A 7197-nucleotide genomic window follows, 5' to 3' on the forward strand; every position below is an offset into this window, starting at 1 on the left:
AACTAATTACTATTTATTTTTTATTATTAGTATCCTAATACTTGTTATGCAGGTTATTTGGACTAACGTTATTTTGTAGAAAAAAAGAGCAAATTTGCTTTCGGATGAACAGTATCCGAAGGTGCCTTCAAGCAGTGAAGGCATCTTTGTACTATTCATAGAAGACGTCTTCCATAGCTATGGAAAGCACCTTCCACAGGATGAAATTTTGACTAGGTTTCAATATAGAACACACATACGAGCTACTACGCATTCGATTGGGTCTCCGACTGCTCCTGCTTCTTGCTGCTACTCTAGAAAGTCTGTCTACCTGCTACGCTTCCGGGACATCCGAATCTTCTCCGACAGACCGACAACAACACACCAATCTCTCCAATTTGTTGGTAAACTTTTTATTAGTGTTGTACTCTTAATTCTACTGCTTTAAAAGGGAAGTGTAGGTTGTTACACTATCCCTATTCTTGTATTTGATTTCCTCTTCCGGAGGTACCGGAAGAGACGTTTAGTGGATTACCCATCAATAGGTCCGCAGGACCTGGGTCTTGGAGTAGAAGTTGCCGAAAGCTCCAAACCAAGTAAACCAAATGCGTACTTTAAATTTAAAAAAGAAAAGATGAGGTTTTGAAAATCACGTGATTCACCCCCCCCCCCCTCTCGCATGCATATCAATCCAACAGTATGATCATGGCATACATCAATTCCAATTGACATGCCAACTAAATTTCATGGCTAAGAAGACTTTGAATTTAAGACTTTAGAGGACACTGAGACTAAGGAACACTGTAGAAATCTATAGGACTTGGATTGAGTCCCATCAGAGTTGGGTAAGGCCATCAGTAGATTTTGTTCGAAATTTATTGATGGACCTAGATACTTTGAAATTCTAAAATCTGGACATGGAGTATAAGAGGAGATCATAGAGAGTGTAGATATGATGTGCAACCCTAGTACTTACATACAGTTATAGGTTTGTGTCAATTGGCACGCCAACTAAAAAATAGACTATGCATGGCTAGGAAAGCCTTGAATATGAGACTTTAGAGCATGATGGCTCTGAGGAACACTGTAGCAATCTACGGGACTTGGATTGAGTCCCATTAGAGCTGGCTAAAACTATCAATGAGTTTCGGCTGAAACTCATTGATGAACTTAGAACATTTAGAATTCTTAAACCTAGACATGGAGTGTAAGATGGGAGTGTAGAAAAAATATAGATGATGTTGAACCCTAGTTCTGAGTCTCCTCCATGAAGTTATGGATGTTGGTTTTGAAAGATCGGAATTACAATGGTGTTATTTTATAAAAATCACACCATTGTGTTGAAGAAATTACAACCAGTGGTGTAAATTTTGAAAGATCAGGACTATTATAATGTTGTTTTATAAATATCAGCATCACCTTGTTGGAGAAATCATAACACAGTAGTACTAGTTTCTAAGGATCAAGACCATTGTAATACTATTTTTTTTAAATCAACACTAATGTATTGGACAAATCACAACATAATGATATTGGTTTTGAAAGATGAGAACCTATGTGATGTTGTTGTTCAAAAGATCAAAACCAATGTGTTATAGAAATTACAACCCAATGATGCTTATTATGAAGGATCATGATTATTATGGTGCTATTTTATAAATATAACACCACTGGAGAAATCACAACACAATGGTTTGTTGGTTTTTGATTTATTCTACAAATGGTGTTGATCTTTAAAAATCAACATCATAATGGTCACGATATTTCAAAACCATCGCCACTATGTTGTGATTTCTCTAACATATTGGTTATGATCTTTGGACAAGAGCATCACACAAGTTTTGATTTTTCAAAATCAGCACTATGGTATTGTGATTTGTCCCTACCTCATCCGCAGCAAGATCCGGCCACCATCTTCCCTCCATCGGCAGAAGCGGGGAAGGAGTTTCTCCTCCGCACTAGCCAACAACTTCCCCTCCGGTGATTCCAACACCAGCTACCATTCTCTGATCCTTGGGGTTTCCCTCGGATGTGAACACAGCACCGTTCCACAACTCCAACAGCATGTAGATCAGCCATTCACCCTCTCTGATCAGCCACAGCTACCATTCCCATGGATCAGCCCTTCATCTCCTTCGCAGCGGCTCTGATCAGTCCCTTCCTCATTCAGACAGCTGCCCTCTATTGACGTGTTTTGTTCGAATTCATCTATTTGTTTGTTGATTGTTGATTGTTGATTGTTGATTGTTGATTGTTGATTGTTGATTGTTGATGGTTGATATTGAATGTTTGTAGTAAACTTGATTTCCCACATTAAGGTTGCATGCACTTGGGTTAATTCAACTCATGCTCACAAGTTGTTCGATGAAATATTTCTTCCAGTAGTTAGGTTTTATTTGATACATTGAGTTAGTTTAATTTCTTGCAATGCTTATTTCGGTTGAATGTTTAAGTTTGTGTTCTTCATTTGAATGCAATTAGGTTAGATTAGGTTTTGTTGAATGCTTAGTTTCATTAAATACTTGCTTTATGTTCTCTTTCATTCTTCGCGATTATAGTTAGTTAGGGTAGTTTTTTTATTTCATGCATTGCTTTCCATGTATTATGTTTAGTTTTGATTTCAATTCATTGCTTTTGCTTTTATTTTTGATAGCTTCAATGTTTGAAGAGAAATTCCCTCCACCTCCAATTTCCCATTGATGTAATGTGTTGGCACTCCGACACAATACTTAACAGTCTCTTTCTAGTTGGTGACTGAAACTCCATTTAAGAAACGAGATTTTAGACTTTGGTCTTAAAGGTATAATTTTGAAATGAAAAACATACTTGGATCACTCCGTCCTTAGCATGGTTTCATTTAGTTATTATTTGTTTTAGGAGCATGTATTAGTTTGTAAAGTTGGTAAGCTATTTTCTGTGTTTTGGTTTAACCTGCATTATTTTTTGGATTTCCTTCATAATTTAAGCTTACATGTTATGAAATTTGAAGAGTTTGACTAATCAAAGGCAATTTACTAGGATTTGCAATCCATTTGTAATATTGTTAACCTTATTTTTGCTTTGATATGTGAAATTTATTTGATTACTCTGATTAATTAAGTAAAGTTATAGATGCAAGTACTTTGACTAATGTATTTGTATTGTGTGGATATACAGGGATCCCTACATGAGAATAATGTACACATATTTGGTTAATGCCAGGACAAAGCTTTCAGATGATGATCTTAAAGCACGCATCCGTGGGTAAGATTGTATTTATTTTCCTTTAAATTTCTTCACCCTTAGCTTCATCAATAACTTCATGTATCTAATACAAAATACCTTTGCAAATGTTAAATACTATCAATAACTTCTTTGATTATTTGAGTATTTGATTGTATTCTAGGTTCTTTTAGTCGTATATCTAATCTCGTATTAGATTTCTTGCTATATTTATTGTCTTAAAAATATTCTAGAGTCTTAGATAGTTGGTGTGCAGATTTTAGAGAATAAAAAAACATCTAATTTTACTCCAGATATTGATTTTTGAAGGAGTATTACTATTGTCACATTTCTTTAAATTCTCATATATTCTATTTTTTTAGGATGCTGCTGATAGTGGATATGGTGCAAAGGCCTAGGCAGTTCTTAGTCAAGTTAAAGGAAGGTAAATCTTAGCTGATATATATGTCTTTTTCGGAGGGACGAGAGAGATGCAAGAAGAAATTGACTTTCTTTCGTGATCACCTTGCTAATGCGGATAAGATATTTTGTACATCATGAAAAAAGTTGATTTATGATTTGTAAAAGTTAATTTTGTGTATAGTGACTGAAATTCATATTGTACAATTAATTTATAAATCTTAAGCTATTGTAAATTTTAAATTTAGATATGTACAGTTAATTTTTTTTACAACTAATGTGGTCATTGATTTTAAATTATTGTAAAAAGTAATTAACGACAACGGTTTTAAATTATTGTCAAACCATCAACTAACATTGAGGTCCTCAAGAAAGACAAATGCTTTTTAAGCATTGTCTTTGAAAAAAACGATAATATTTTTTAAGCGTTGCAAAAGCGTTCTCTTTGTAAAAATGACAACACTTTTTATGCATTATCTTTGAGCGGACTTTTAATAATAATATCAACGCTTTTTCATCCACATAAATAATGCATAAAATCATTGTCTTTTAGTTTTTTTCTGATAGTGTCACAATGGTCCTGATAATTCGATGCTAGTACTAGTGTGTTGTGATTTCTCCAACATAGTAGTATTGATCTTTATAAAATAGCACCACAATGGTCTTGATCCTTCGAAACCAGCGCCATTGTGTTATGATTTCTCCAACATAGTAGTGTTGATCTTTTTAAACAACATCACTATAGTCCCGATCCTTCGAAACCAACATTTATAACTTCATGTAGGAGGCTCAAAACTAGGGTTACACATAATATCTACCTTCTCTACACTCTTCTCTTTCACTACATGTCTATGTTTCAAAATTCTAAATCCTCTAGGTTCATTGATGAGTTTCGAACAAAATTCATTAATGGCATTAACCAACTCTAATGAGACTCAATCCAAGTCTTATAGGTTTCTATAGTGCTCCTCAGTCTCACCATACTCTAAAGTCTTAGACTCAAGTCCTTCTTAGCTGTGCACAATCTACTTTCAAAAATTTAGATGACGTGTCAATTGACTTGGACCATAATTTCATGTAAGAGACTCAGAAGTATAATTGCATATCATATCTACCTTCTTTAAACTCTCCTCTTTCATTCCATGTCCAAGTTTCAAAATTTCAAATCCTCTAAGTCCATTAATTAGTTTTAGACAAAATCCATTGATAGCCTTAAACAACTTTGATGGGACCTAATCCAAATCCTATAGGTTTCTATAGAGCTCCTCAATCTCATTGTACCCTAAAGTCTCAAATTCAAAGTATTTCTAGTCGTGCACAGTTTGTTTTCAAATATTCATGTAGATGGTGATGCTTTGATGAAATCAGCACTAAGGTGTGTTGGTGCAATCATCCTCAGGTCAAGGTTGACCTATTTGATTAAACGCGAGTTGATTTGAGCTTGAGTTTCAATATTTGACAATATGTAAGAGATGAAAAAGTATTAGAAGTTAGGCAATGGAAAGTCCTAAGTGGAGGTTAGGCAAAAGAAAGTCTAAGTAGGTCATGGAGGATCGCATGTTGGCAAAAGAAAATCCTAACTACAGTTAGGTAAGGAAAAGTCCTAATTGAAGTTAGGCAGGGTAGAAGTCTACTTAGTGATTAGTCATAACTGAGGTTAAGCAAAAGAAAGTCCAAGTAGGTCCAGGAGGATCACATGTTGGCAAAAGAAAACTCTAACTGTAGTTAGGAAAAGAAAAGCCCTAATTTTTTTGATGAAAAAATAAATATATATCATCAAAATACAAAATCATACGAAAATTATCTTAGAGTCCCTTATGTCATGTCTGACGAACTGTCAAATCTGAAAGGGGACCCATGATCGTGTACATGTACTCACTCGTGTACCAACTCTCGCACGCTTTACTGTGCATGCTGGCTGAGTGCTCATCCTCAACCTACTGAGCTGAGGTACCAATCAGCATCACCCATGATCTGTATCCATGCTGCTCATGCCTTGTCATCTAGATCTATGTCCATACTCCTCATGTCTCATTCTCACTGTCCGTAATCTATCATGTGTCCTCCGTTAGTGGGTGCCCCGCACCCTCCACATCATGTGTCATTGTCCTATGCCTAGGAGCCATCAGTACCTCCAAGTGATCTCTATCAGTCTCTCCCAGCCCATGGCCTCGGGTCGTCACTATCACCTCCAAGCCACATGAAGTCACTTTAAGCAAGTGATCATCTATCAAAGGGAATCCCTAATTGAGATAAGACAGGGTGGAAGTCTACTGAGTGAATAGTCCTAAGTAGAGGTTAGGCAAGAGGAAAATTCAAGTGGGTTAAGGAGGACCACACTTGGTGATCGAAAGTCCAATAGGAAGTTGACAAAGAAAAAGTCCAAGTAGGTTAAAGATTGACCGGACACTCAGTGATTACAAGTCCAACGAGAGTTGACAAGGGAAAGTCCAAGTAGATCACGATGGATTAGACACTTGGTGCACTTGGTGAAGAAGTCCTGACAAGTCAAGGTTGACCGGATGCTAGGCAAGGGAACTCCCAACATATCATGGTTGATCGAATGTTGGGCAAGGGAATCCTAGATATCCAATGAGTTAGGGTTAGGCAATTGATTTGGATAATCAATTAGCTCATCCAATCGATTAGAGCAATCAATTAGAGTGTGATTTTCACAAAGTTCCGTGGCTTTCGTGCGAGAGTGTTGAATCAATTGGGAAGGTGTCCAATCGATTGGGCTATATTTTGGGAAGAATAGAGGCTTGGTGAATCGATTGAGGCAATCAATTCAATCTTTCCCAATTGATTGGATTAATCGATTAATGTCATTGTCACAAGAGAATAAAGAGCTTGGGAATTGATTGAACAATTTATTAGAATGTTTTCTCTCGTGAACTAAAAGCTTTTGAATCGATTGAGACAATTGATTAGAAGCTACTAAATCAATTGGTATGACTCATTAATCAATTACGGGTTTGAAAAAACATCGTTCTATAGGTTTAATAGTCGAATAATGATGTGGCAATTGATGGGGAAGAAGAGTTAATCAATTGGGATGTGAAAAGTAGGTCGAACAACGTCCATATAAAGGGTAGTTCATCTAGGGTTTTCGCTGTCAATTCTTGGGACGTTAAGGAAGAAGTGTTGTTGCATTTCCAACCGATCAAAAGATAATCCAAAGCAAGAAAGAGCAATCAAAGTAAGGTTCATAGTTGTAATCATTTTAGATTTCTTTTGTGACCTAGTTTGCCTTTCTTGTTGTGAACTTATACGAGGCTTTTCCGCCTCCGAAAAATTTCTGAGAAGGAGTGTGTTCATAGTGGAGTTGTGTGCACAGTGTGAATCCTTGGATTAGTCATCTTAAAGAAGTGGAGACCAAATAAATTAGAGGTGTTAGTATTATGGAGTTTTCACTTCAAATATCCCTTATAAATAATTATCGAAGAAATGAATGAAGTTATTCACCCTAACTCTTGAGGTGTCCTACCAAGATAATAATACTTAGAAGAAATCAATATCAGTGATAATGTTTTAATAAAATTAACACAAGATAATGATGCTTTAACCAAAGCAACACTCAAGTAATTCTATTTTTTT

General features: G+C 35.8%; 1 long non-coding RNA gene across 1 annotated transcript; it reads left to right on the forward strand.

Annotated features, from left to right (window-relative positions):
* The first annotated feature begins 1519 nt into the window (after window positions 1–1519).
* LOC121972491 lies at window positions 1520–3836 on the forward strand. The gene is made up of 2 exons (XR_006109345.1): window positions 1520–3222; window positions 3564–3836. It is a non-coding gene; the product is annotated as an uncharacterized LOC121972491 (long non-coding RNA).
* The last annotated feature ends 3361 nt before the right edge of the window (window positions 3837–7197 follow it).

The sequence above is a fragment of the Zingiber officinale genome, chromosome 1B (genome assembly GCF_018446385.1).
Source record: "Zingiber officinale cultivar Zhangliang chromosome 1B, Zo_v1.1, whole genome shotgun sequence".
Lineage (NCBI taxonomy): Eukaryota > Viridiplantae > Streptophyta > Magnoliopsida > Zingiberales > Zingiberaceae > Zingiber > Zingiber officinale.